Here is a 13875-nt window from a genome sequence, read left to right on the forward strand (position 1 = left end):
TTTCATCGAGCTGCTAGAGCGAAGGAGAGGCTGATAATCGAGGTATTACGCCTGCTCTCTTCGCGTTCAGTTTGAAAAGAAATTTCTTTTGAAGTTTCGTAGAGAGCAGCAAGCAACCCTGTTGCGAGACCAGCACATTTTGTCGACCGTAAGGAGCTTACCTGCAGCATCTATATCACAGCGCATTGTCCATTTCGTTTTCTCACTGTTATTTTACACGTGGTTGCCAGTCACGTGCCTGGAGGGACATTTACCTGCAGTAATAAACGAATCTGTATATCTGCCTGTACTTATTGTTGTTTCAGACAAACGTCAGTAACCGAATGTTAATATTACAATCTTCTGTACTTCAAATATTTTAACTTCAGTCTGTAACGAAGCAACTACTACTGTTAGTATTATGTAAATGTTTCTCCCTCCCACGACTATCTTAAATAATTTTGTTCGATTTAACTTCACGATAATAATAATGTCCTTAAAGGTGCCACATAAATTTAATACCGTAAGAATCACGCTTCCTATAAGGCGATGTGATTCAGCTATGAACACTATAATATAGTCTGTTTCCAATCAGACCAAAGAGGCTCGTGTAGCTCGTAAGGGTGGGGTAGTTGAAGGAGATGGAGGAGAGTGATACATGCATGCGTGGAACCCTTACGTAGCGAGGGCACTAAGCCGCCACAAACAGCAAGCCATTCGTAAACGCACATGGCTGGAAGCGTAGTCCAAGCACCTGATGCGCGGGAAGCCGTGTGTTTCCAGAATGTTTTAGCAGTTTTGTGACGGATATAGATCTTCCGAAGCGTGAGAGACACTAGGAGCGGCACAGTCGTAGGGAAGTTTCCTCTTAGACGTCCACAGAATGAGGTATCGAGATATCTGGTTGATGTCACAAAGTAATTCTCTTCTTTAATTAACCGTTCAAGTAAAATAGTTTGGTATTCCATAGTAAAGCGAGAAGTGTGGAAAATTGCTGTAGTAAGTTTTTCTACCCTTCAAAAGTTAATGCTCAATTATTAGTTTGTATCAGAATAAAAACCGTCTTGGCTGCGGAGTTATTTAATATCAATAACGCGTTTCACCCTTTTGGGTCATCATCAAGTTGTCCATAAAAACAAGAAACCAAACTATTAGAAACAACGGAGGAAGGGAATGGCCCCATCTTCTACGACTACGCAGGTAAAATGAACTAAAAGTACGTAAAGGTAGCTGGACATGTAACCCATCCGTCATTAAGTCATATAAAATGGTAAATGGAAGCAAAAGTAACTGGATATGTAATCCGTCCGTCACAAAAACATATAAAATGTAAAGTGGACCTAGTTAAAAGTAAAGAAAACCGCCAACATATCATCAAGAAGGTGCAAGAAGGTGGCGTACAAATTCCAACGACTATCGCATGTTACCTTGCGCACACCAACTGACTCCGCCATAGCAGCACAACGTAACATGCGATAGACATTGAAATTTTTCCGCCAACTTCTTGTACCTTCTTGGAAATACTGTCGATTTTCTTTTAACTAGGTCCACTTCACATTTTATATTTTTTTATGACGTATGGGTTACATATCCATCTACTTTTACGTAAGTTTCTATTACTTTTAGTTCATTTTACTTGCGTAGTCGAACAAGATTGGGGCCATGCCCCTTCCTCTATTTGTTTCTGATTCGTTGGTTTCTTGTTTTTATAGACAAACTGGTGATGAACCAAAGAGATGATAAAGAGTTATTTATATTAAATAGCTTCCCAACCAAGACTGTTTTTATTCTGAAACAATTCGAAACGGGTCGCTGTAGCTCCATGCCACAACTGAATGGAAAATATTTTTAAAAAATGGCTCTGAGCACTATGGGACTTAACTTCTGAGGTCATCAGTGCCCTAGAACTTAAAACTACTTAAACCTAACCAACCTAAGGACATCACATACATCCATGCCCGAGGCAGGATTCGAACCTGCGACCGTAACGGTCTCGCGGTTCCAGACTGTAGCGCCTAGAACCTCTCGGCCACCCCGTCCGGCGAAAATATTTTGATCAGTTTGTAATTATGGTATTGGCATGTGTACGTGTCCTAGTACGCTGTAGCAAGACTATATATTCTAATGATTTAGCGCTCTGGCCATGGGAACGCGGTGGGTAGCTGTCGCAGCAAAAGGTCATGTTGAACAATGCTCCTTGTACTGGCATCGATACTGATAATGTACAATTATAACTGAGTTAAAACACTAAGCCGTGTGTTCTCAGTTTGTTCTGAGTAGCTACAGATATTAGATCCGCGTTCGGTAACGTGTGTCCGCCTCCTACTTGAGTGCTCAGCCTGGCTGACTGCATGCAGGGACCCGGTTTCCACTCCTGGTACTGGCAAGAATCTCTTCTTGGTGAGAGGATAGGAACGGGTGCTCTCAGCCTCGTGTTGCCAGCTGAGGACCTAGTTGACCGAGTGGTAGCCGCACCAAGTCTGCTAAACCGACAACGGCTGGAAGAGCGACGTACTGACCCCAACCCCTCCACACCGCCTCCAAATGGCACCACTGGCAGAGGATGACACGGTGGTCGGTCGGTCACGATTGGCCACTCAGTGGTCTAAACGGCGGTGCTTACCAGTAACGTGTCGATTTGGCAGTCAATTTTTATATAGTGAAACCGTATAATTTTACCAGTGCAGATATGCAGAACGACGGCAGTTCGCGTTGCTTTATCACGAAGCTGCAGATATGGTATGGGTAACTGATACCTGCATTTTACTTCTCATGTATAAGTTTTCTCCTTTTATTTAGTTTTTACACTGATAGCTGACTGTCAGAGTGAAGAAGTTTGCGCATCTCGTTGTGATAATACATCCAGAATACGTATGGTGAGAAAATCTTGTGGAAAGCTTATGTGCATGTTCTGTCCTGTTCGAACGGTAGAAAGCACCACATGGCATGTTCAGTTCAAGTTCAATTAATTTAAGGGGTGTGATTCTTGTGTTCTCCTGTTTCGTTGAATTTCGGCTAACATTAACTTTTTCTGCCCACGTGGGCACCTAGGCTATATAATTTTCACAAACACGTTTGCTGGCTATCTCGTTAAAGCGGCCTGGCCAGTAGGATACCTGAGATCAACGTCTTTCGTGAGCTCTCGCAGTTGAGGTGCAGAACATCTCAGTAATTACTAAATTTCATACCGATGTATTGGCGATTCGAGAGGATTGCGAGACTCGCCAGTAAAACTCATTTATTTGTTATTCTCGACTGCATCAGTCAACGGCTAACCATTTCCTTCACAGGCCCCATATTTTGTAGCTTTTGTTTAATGGTGGTTACAGCATGTAAAATCAAGAGAGGAGCTGCGGGGACGTTCTTGGTTGCTATGCTAATGGTAAGTGCTCCGATGTTGGTGGGTGTGTTACAGGGCTAAGAAAAGCCCGGGTATTTAAAAAAAACACAGTGGGGAAAATTGCGTTTTTATGGATTTTATCAGGTTTTTTGGAATTTTTCGTACTGGCGATGAAGTTTAAATTCATATGCTTAGTTTATTCCAAACATTAACCCTTTTTTACAACTACTTTATTAGTGCCTCTTTTCTTGCCCTGACAGCACTGCATCCATTGAGAGACTCTTCCCCACCTACGGACTTGTTTGGTCAAAATTAAGAAATAATTCAGAAGACAAACGACCCGAAAAATTAGTGAAGATCTAAAATTTATGCATGCTTACAAAAATTAGTAATTGTAATTCGCAGTCATTATAATTCTACATTAACATAAATTTTTTCTGAAAGTTTAAATTTTATGTAGCTGCGTTCCTTATATTGCAAGAACAGTTAAAACACATTATTAATAAAATAAATTCTTGTGGCAGTAAATAGCTGCCTTCAAGAAATATGACGGCTCGTTTTAAATTGTGTAAGGATGACTATGTAATATTTTGAATGTCTAGTAAATATTCATAATTAATTATAGTTGCATTTAATTTTGTTGGCGTTTTTTTAATTTTTTTTAAAGCATGGTTTTCCTTGGGTTGGGTTAAATCACAACAACCTTGGTGCGTTGGCATACTGGCTATGCAGGTAGCAAGGCACCAGAGCATACAAGTTACTGAACGCTAATAACGAGTAAAAGTGTACGATTATCCCCAGTCAAGTTGGTAATATTTAGAAATACTAGAATCACTTCAGTAACGTAACACAGGAACAGAAAGATAGAACGGCATGCATGCTCACAGACCATGGCGCAAAGAACCGTAGCGCACTTACGAGCGCTGTTGCAACTTTCGCATCCATGCAGTTCCATACTTCATGTAATTTACCTCCTGGTTCAATCACAGCGACTCGTGTTCCCCACACGTTCCACATATTTTTCAGTGTCCATCTAAGTTGCAATTTGATATATAATCTTTTAGGAGACTTAAAACTGTAGAAACTAATGAATTTATAGAATGGACAGCTTAACTTCCTCGTCATAGCTACTTTTTTATGGCGAGACCAGTTTAAAAATATCATATTTCATTTCCAAGAGATAGAAGAGATTCAACGAAGAGCGGCGCGTTTCGTCACGTGTTTATTTAGTAAAGTGTGAATGCATCACGGAGTGCTCATCTATCCAGTCGTAGATATTACATCATGGTAAAGTCTACTGCTGAAATTTATAGAGCGTGCATTTCAAGAAGTTCAAGCGACGTTCTACTTGACGTAGTTTTGCGAGGGGATATTAGAAACTCTGAAATATTATTTTTTTGTTGAACGAAAGTGGAATACAACTGTACCATTTTTCGACTGTCGTTCAACACCCTTCCTCCAGTCCATAGAAAGTGCACGGACTCCTTTGGAAAAAAAAGAAATCTTTTGGTCGTGTGCGCAGCTACTCGTGCACAGCCTGCTGCACCTCTTCATCGCAACGAAATTTCTTTCCTCCCATCCCCTCTTTGAGTGGTCTAAAACATGTGTTAATCACTCGGTGGGAGGTCTGGTCAGCCGTGCGGTCTAGGGCGTCTTGCCACGCTTCGCGCGGCTGCCCCCGTCGGACAGTCAAGTCCTCCCTTGGGCATGGGTGTGTGTGTTGTCCTTAGCGTAAGTTAGTCTAAGTTAGATTAAGTAGTGTGTAAGCATAGGGACCGATGGTCTCTGCAGTTTGGTCCCATAGAACTTACCATAAATTTCCGTTTGAGGTCTGGTGAGTGTGGCGGATATGGCAAAGTATCAAAGAGCAATTCATAGGTGTGTCGTACGGGCAGTATGAGGCCGAGTTTTGTCATGTTGAAAATGACACCTGTAGTCAGAAGCCCATGCCGCTTTGATCTTATGGCAGGCCGAACCCGATTTTATAACATATTGCAATACGATGTGCTGATGATGGTGTTTCCTCTAGTTGTGTAATGATCCAAGACAACGCTTGGTTCATCCCAAAAGAGAGTCAACAAAGCCTTCCGTGCAGATGACTGCGTCCGAAACGTCTTGGATTTTGGTGATGAGTAGCGGCCCAATCCTTGATTGCTCCCTTTGTTTTGCGCTGGTGGTTGTATCTCCTGTCCCCTGTGACGATTCTCGCGAAGACGCCATGACCTTCTGCATCAAAGAGCCGTATAAGTTTTTGACAGACGTCAACGTGTCGCTCTTTCAGTTCTGGAGTGAGCTACCGTGTCACTCATCTTGCAGACACTGTGCAAAAATTAAGCATTTCGTGAATAATGTGATGTGTTGAGCCATTCCGTCCACCTACACGGGCCAATTTCCCATCGCAAAGAGCTCAGCTGCTGCAGTTGTCACAACGTGGGGTGCCCGATCTGGGCGCTGCGCGTCTGTCACAGAAGTCACATACACTCGCTGCAGTGATGGACATGGATCACTACACTGAACCTTCATTCGCCGACAGTTATCAACACGTTAATTACTTTCTCTGCTCAAAAAACGTATGACAAAACGCTCTACTTCCTTGGTGCATTTCGCAAAGCGGGTAGACGTTTCGAACTAGCATTGTGACCGTGTTTCGGTTGCCTGTAGTATGCTCCTGCCTGTAGCACATTCCTCACGTTATTGGTTAGAGCAATGTCGCGAAATTTCAAATTTTAATCATACACTTAAAGTTTTATTTGATTTCCTTCCCCCCCCCCCCCCCCCCCCCCCCCAATACAGTGGAGAAAGGACATACGACATACGTTCACTTAAAAACTACGACATCAGATATACATACATCGAAAAAAGTTTTGCATCTCCTCGGTTCTGAGAGTTCCGGAACCTGTACAGAAAATTGGAATAGAGACCAACATAAACATCATTTCCACCCTTTTTATTGCTCATGTAAGTCACACGCTGCGTATTGTACCACCATACAACGAGACCATCAGATGTGGGGGTCCAAATTGCTGTACACACCGGTACCTCTAATACCCGGTAGCACGTCCTCTTGCATTGATGCAGGCCTGTATTCGTCGTGGCATACTATTCACAAGTTCATCAAGGCACAGTTGGTCCAGATTGTCCAACTCCTCAACAGCGTTTCGGAGTTGACCCTTCAGAGTGGGTGGTGGGTCACGTCCTCCATGAACAGCCCTTTTCGATCTATCCCAGGCATGTTCGATACGGTTCATGTCTAGAGAACATGCTGGCTGCTCTAGTCGAGTGATGTTATCCTGAAGGAAGTCATTCACAAGATGTGCAACATGGGGCGCGAGTTGTCGTCCATGAAGACGAATGCCTCGCCAATATGCTGCTGATATGGTTGCACTATCGGTCGGAAGATGGCATTCACGTATCGTACAGCCGTTACGGCGCCTTCCGTGACCACCAGCGGCGTACGTTGGCTCCACATAATGCCACCCCAAAACAGCTGCACTCGCTGGACAGTGCGTCTAAGGGTTTCAGCCTTTTTTGGTTGCCTCTAAACATGTCACCGACGATTGTCTGGTTGAAGGCATATGCGACACTCATCGGTAAATGGAACGTGATGCCAATCCCGAGCGGTCTATTCAACATGTTGTTAGGCCCATCTCTACCGAGCTGCATGGTGTCGTGGTTGCAAAGATGGGCCTCGCGATGGACGTCGGGAGTAAAGTTGCGCATCATGCAGCCTATTGCGCACAGTTTGAGTCGTAACACAACGTCCTGTGGCTGTACAAGAAGCATTATTGAACATGGTGGCGTTGCTGTCAGGGTTCCTCCGAGCCATAATCCGTAGGTAGTGGTCATCCACTGCAGTAGTAGCCTTTGGGCGGGCTGAGCGAGGCATGTCATCGACAGTTGCTATCTCTCTGTATCTCCTCTATGTCCGAACAACACCGCTTTGGTTCACTCAGAGACGCCTGGACACTTCCCTTGTTGACAGCTCTTCCTGGCACAAAGTAACAATGTGGACGCGGTCGAACCGCGATATTGATCGTCTAGGCATGGTTGAACTACAGACAACACGAGCTGTGTACCTCCTTCCTGCTGGAATGACTGGAATTGATCGGCTGTTGGACACCCTTCATCGAATAGGCGCTGCTCATGCATGGTTGTTGACATATCTGGGCGGGTTTAGTGACATCTCTGAACAGTCAAAGGGACTGTGTCTGTGGTACAATATCCACAGTCAACGCCTATCTTCAGGAGTTCTGGGAACCGGGGTGATGCAAAACTTTTTTTGATGTGTGTATTTCGTTTACGATGACATAAGACCTTCGTTCTTCCCAAACACCATTATCGAATGCAACAAGAAAGAGGGGAAAAGTAGCGGTATTAGATGTACTCTCCGCCAATTCCTTAACGTGGCTTATGTAGCGTAGATGTATATGTACTGCTACTCCTGCTGGCGAACATGGAATTTCGAATATAAGGACATTTAATGTTTATCCACAAGCCTGTTTTCATCAGAGCGACTGGAAGTTTGACCATCATTAAGATCAACGACTTTGTTGGTCTAAGTAAATAAGTAAACAGCTTTCACAAGGTTCACTTATGATCCCTCCGCGGCGGCAGGGGTGGCCGAGCGGTTCTAGGCGCCACAGTCTGGAACCGCGCGACCGCTACGGCCGCAGGTTCGAATTCTGCCTCGGGCATGGATGTGTGTGATGTCCTTAGGTTAGTTAGGTTTAAGTAGTTCTAAGTTCTAGGGTACTGATGACTTCAGAAGTTAAGTCCCATAGTACTCAGAGCCATTTGAACCATTTGATCCCTCCGCTGATAACTGCAGTCACATCTTATTCTGACACTCTCTTCTACGCTAATAACAAAATATTGTGATATGTTAAAGATTTATATTCACATAGCATCAGCGAGAGTGTCATACTATGTCACCGATGGGTGGCTGCAGCTATAGCATTGTTTAACGAATGGTCACATACATATAAATGTCTCGAAATTTAGTAGCGCGTATCGTGGGCGTGCATTAATTAACACATCGACACAAACGAGCAAAGGAACATAGTATTACGAACCTTCAAACAGCCATTTAAAAGGGACTTTAAATATGCATGACTCTATTTTGATAATGACCTATCACAGGCATCCCACACAAAGACTAACACAAAAATGTGAAGGCTCCACTAACATATTTCAGGCAGTGACAGGTGTTTTGTAGTGCACTGGTCAGAGAGTTTTCATTTCCCGCTGTTGAGACGCTTTTATACGCTGCACCTGTACATTACAGACGGCATAAAGAAATAAAAAAATATATAAAAATGTTGCGCGCACGAGAAAAGAAATTCAAATTGTGCATATGTTTTTTGCCAGTTCTCCTTGTTTTTTTTTTCTAGAAGGACACACGCTTTTATCCGCATAACTGTATAAAAAACGAAATTAATACGAAAGATATACTGCATGTCATGTTTGTCAACCGTTTTTACCGCTACAGAAACGCGTTAAATGAGATTAATTCAAAATAGTACGGTGTGAACGTTTCTCTTTTTGTATACTGGTAGCCCGCTGTGTTTAAAAAAAGAAAGCAGCATTTCAGCGCTCCGCTGTTGTAAAACGTTCTGATTTGGCATTGACTCTCATTGCATCCATGTAGACTTTCACTGTTCCAAGTTTAGAACTGCGAAACGAAACTAGATTACGCTTTGCTCTGAAACGCGGATTGCGTCACGATCTCATACAAGCGAGCGAGCGCATGCCCAAGTAATGTTATTCAGTGGTTAAGCGGAGTCCACATCCGAGCGTCCACTGTCTCTAATGATCACATCTTCTTTCTTCTTTCGTAAGTAATCGAGTTCAGCAGAAGTAATCTACGTAAAATACAACAGATGATGAAATAATATCTCCCACAGTTCACCACAACTCTTCAGCACAATTGATACAAGTACAATATAGCTTTCGCGAGATACCTGAAAACGTTGGTGCATAGTACATGCTCAGTGAATAAGGCACTTATAACACAGTGACTAAGGCGCAGCTTTATCCCAGAGGAAGAGCTGTTTTTTCGTTAAAAGTACTACGAATTTTCCACTGTTGGCAGCGAACGTGTATTCGCCAGGAGTGACCTATTTGCACGCAGTGGTCTATATCTACAGATCAGGAGGCAAACACCGAATTTTGCCAATAGGAAAAACAAAACACAAAATACCTGAGAGAGACAGGCTCGCTGGCGAAGGTAGTTACTTTAGAATACGCGACAATACTCGACCTGCAATTAGCTAATCGCAGTACTTGTGTAAAGTGGTGGATTTCTTATGAACCGTATTAAATTATCGTGAGCTGTCCATGCCAAAAGGGATGATAAGTCGAGATTTCAACTTGAATATCGCTCTGATGAAGGAATTTAGGGAGTTACACAACAAACTGATTAAAATTAGTGTCGTGAACAGTAGCGCAGGTACTCGACCCGAAATCTTTATCTTCCGCGGGAAAATGCTTTACCGACTGAGCAATCTACGTAAGATTCATGATCCGCCATCACAGCTTTACTTCCCTCAGAATTTCTCTCTTACCTTAGAAATTTCATAGGCAAAGCTTCCGGGTTCAATTACCTTTGTAGCACACAGTTTTTATCTGCCAAGAAGTTTCAAATCAGCACATACTCCTCTTCAGAGTAAAGATTCGTTCTTTAATGCAGATGATGTGATAATCCAGCCCTAATTTATGTATAAACGAATTAAATAAAATATGTATAATACTGACACTTCCTGAGAGATTAGAACCCGTATGCTGCTCAAGGAGGCGAACAGGGAACCTTTCATTCACAGGCAACGCTCTTAATGATTGAGTTACGCAGGAACAAGTCATCTCCTTCTCTCCTCCCCCCCCCCCTCCTCCCTCCTCCCCACCCCCCACCCCGCCCTCTGAGCCCTAACTTCGCTCCCTCAGTTCTTCAAGTATGTCCCTTCTGTGTTATAAACTCCACAGATATTTTGTTATACAGAATGAATCAAAATTCGTCCAATCTGACGCCATAGCGTTATTCCTTTCATAATAAACAGTAAAAAATTTCTATAACAAAATTTCTTGTCGTGGATGTTTCCGGTGCAAAATGGTCGTCAAAGAAAGGCAAACTGGTAACAAGAAAATCAACACGTTCGGCGAGTACCTTTGTTAAATAATATGTAGCTCTGCCGCCCAGTTACTGGGGTGTGTAGCGTTATTCTTGATCGTCATACAGAAACTACGGCATGTATTCTCTACATGGCCACGCTGCAAATCACACTTTTAGTGCCTGGCAGAGGGTTCGTCGAACTATCTTCACACTAATTCTCTATTATTTCACTCTCTAACAGCGAGCAGAAGAAACGAACGAAACATGCGTAATTATTTAATACCAACACATAAATTTGATTACAATCGTTTTTATTGTTCCACTTTTAAATATGTATTCTATCTTTTTAAATTTACTCTGATCTCTTTCGTGTACTAGACCCCTCCATTCTTTTTTCAGTTCATTGTCAGCATTGCTCTTGGTGTAGAACTTTCCCCAAAGGAAAAAAAAAAGACTCCACCTCTCTCCTTTTGGGCTTTCCAAGTATCTTTTATCCCAGGTATTTCCCATGCAAACATCTAAATCACATTGCCACAGCGTCTAATTTTTTTTTTTTTTTTTGCCTCACACAACTTCAACAACCACATTTGAGTCCAATTTGCGGTACAGTTCGGGACGTTGAACTTTAATCTTCCTTTCTTCCTTCATGATTACCATGTTTATGTCAGTGACACTTTTTCAGGATGTTGCGTCACCAGAAAGCCTGGCAACCCGCTTCACTGGCAATTAACCAACTGTGTTACCAGAATGAAATTCATTCTAGAAACATCTCCCAGGCTGTGGCTAAGCCATGTCTCCACAATATCCTTTCTTTCACTAGTGCTAGTTCTGCAAGGTTCGCAGGAGAGCTTCTGTAAAGTTTGGAAGGTAGGAGACGAGGTACTGGCGGAATTAAAGATGTGAGTACGGGGAGTGAGTCGTGCTTGGTTAGCTCAGTTGGTAGGGCACTTGCCCGCGAAAGGCAAAGGTCCCGAGTTCGAGTCTCTGCCAGGAAGTTTCAACTGTGTTACCAGTTTTATTATCAGCATCATGTAACGGCTAATTTTACAAAAAGCTTTGTTTCTACAAGTTGTGAATCGCATGATGACATCATGTATGAGAACATCATATGCAACACGATTCCTTTTGTGAACCATTCACATCATCATTCTATTTTTCCAACCGCACACTCAAAACGTTACGCAAATCTTTACATCTTTGACTTTGTCACGCAAAGCATTGCTTTTTAAAGTTCAGAAAAAAAACAACCTCGCAAATGATACCACAGATAAAGAACAGTCGTGAATAAAATAACGAACAATTAGCGTACTCCTGTGATAGAGTCATACACACATCGTACATACTTTTCGCCCTTGGTGCATCACATAACAGGGCTGGAATTGGTGCTCGTGGGTAAGCTGCTAGGTATCCTGGTCGACGACGACGAAATAAAAATGCGTTTCGGCGTCTGGAGCTTCGACTTGGAGAAATAGTTTCTTAAGTTGCACAATTGTTGATGAAAGATCGCCCGCGGTCTAGCTGTACGCCTGGTAAAGAAGAAACCACGCTACAAGCTAATAAGCAAGAACCTCAGAAAAGCACAAAAGACGTAGCAAGGCAACTGCGTCGTTCGCAACATACGATCGTTGACGTGTTGCACAATGAAGGATTAAACTCTTATCATTTTTCGTAAAAGCACACCAGCACACCAGCACCTTGGCGTTCAAACTTTAGGGTATTTTCAATATGCATAACGGCACACTGCAAGTCACCCGAGACCGAGGTTAACAGCTCCGCTTTAGCATCAACGTATGGGTCGGAATATCGGTATACGGCTCCTTGCCCCCTGCTTGTTGCTGGACTGACTGATCGAGTGAAGATGTCATACATTTCTCACAAATTATTTTCCTGAACCGCTAGAAGATGTCCCACTTCGTGTTCGGCAGAGATTGTGCTTGTGCTTCCAACGTTCGCCTGGCCTAAATCCCCTGGAGTTTTTCATGTGGGGACACTTGAAGGAGCACGTTTAGTCTTCTCTTTCAATGAATGCGGAAAAACTGGTAGGGTGCTTCCATGTTGCTACTGTAACCGTGGATGCAGTGATGTTGCGAAGAGTTCCAAAAGCGTTACATAGCGAGTCGTTAAATGTTTGGAGATACAGGGAGGTAGCTGTCAGCGTCTACACTGAAGACTGCGTATGTTTTTCGAATGACGTACTGTCGCTGGCAGTGAATTTAAAATAATAAAATTGGCCGCTCTTACTGAACGTGTTGTGTGTGTTTAACATCTCCACGTTGCTTAGTTTTGCAGTTTTTAGTGCCCTATGACAGACTATTTTTAAACGATTATTATTCTTCACGAGTATCTGTAACATGTTTATTAATTTATTTGTAATCACCAAAGACTCATCTCACCATGATATAGGAATTGTCATGGCAACACAATGAAAATCAATAGCTTAAAATACACAAACGCATAAAATATAGAAGTATGCTTTATGAGATTAGGACAAGTAGTAGGCCGTAACCTGGACGTAGAAGCCATCCTGGCATTTGCCTGAAGCGATTTAGGGAAACCATGGAAAACCTAAATCACGTGGATGACTAATATTTTTCCAGTTAGCATATATTCCAAAATAAAATCTTACAAGGAGAAGGCAATAAGAAAAACATTAGAGAAAATAGAAAAGTTATTTCATGTTAGTGTGCTCACTACGCAGAAAGATTTTGTGTAAGCGCTTCAGGTATGAACGAGGACTGAAAGTAATTTAGTATATAACCTAAGGGTCAGATGTCTCGTGAATGTTCTTCGTGTAGAAATTTTTTGAAAAACTATGCTGGAATATTCTGGCGCACTCGCCTTGCTACATCAGCAGTGCACACACTAGCAGTAGCTATCATGTGGCAACACTCTTTATAGTAACAATGAAAAGGACGCAAACCTACAAAACCGACTCGTAATTGAATATTCTCTTGTCTACTGTTCATAGCCTATTTTTCACATCCGTGTAACGCCACAGTCTGCCTTTTGAATTGTCTTTACGTCTGGCAACGTCACTTATTTTGTTGTCCAAAAAGCAAAATTCGTGCACCACTCGTTTCCTAATCTGATTCCACCAGAATCGGCTGTCTTAAATTGAACACCCTCCATTACCTTAGTTTTACTTTTAGAATGATGTACATTTTCAGTTTCGTTCATATGATCTTCCAAGTTATGGGCTGCCAGAATTATAATGTCACTAGTAAACCTTAAAGTTTTTAATTATTTTCCCTGAACTTAAATATTTTTTACAAATTTGATCATGGTTTTCTTTGTTACTACTCTATGTCGTTTTCTTATATTTTATTCCTAATGTCTTCAGGATTTTAGATAGTGTACTCCGGTCAATTCTATCACAAGACTTTTTCTAACTCTAAAATTTCTTTAAAAGCAGGTTTGTCTTTCTGTGGTGTCATTTAAGATTAACTGCAAG

The sequence above is a fragment of the Schistocerca serialis genome, chromosome 3 (genome assembly GCF_023864345.2).
Source record: "Schistocerca serialis cubense isolate TAMUIC-IGC-003099 chromosome 3, iqSchSeri2.2, whole genome shotgun sequence".
In the NCBI taxonomy this organism is placed as follows: domain Eukaryota; kingdom Metazoa; phylum Arthropoda; class Insecta; order Orthoptera; family Acrididae; genus Schistocerca; species Schistocerca serialis.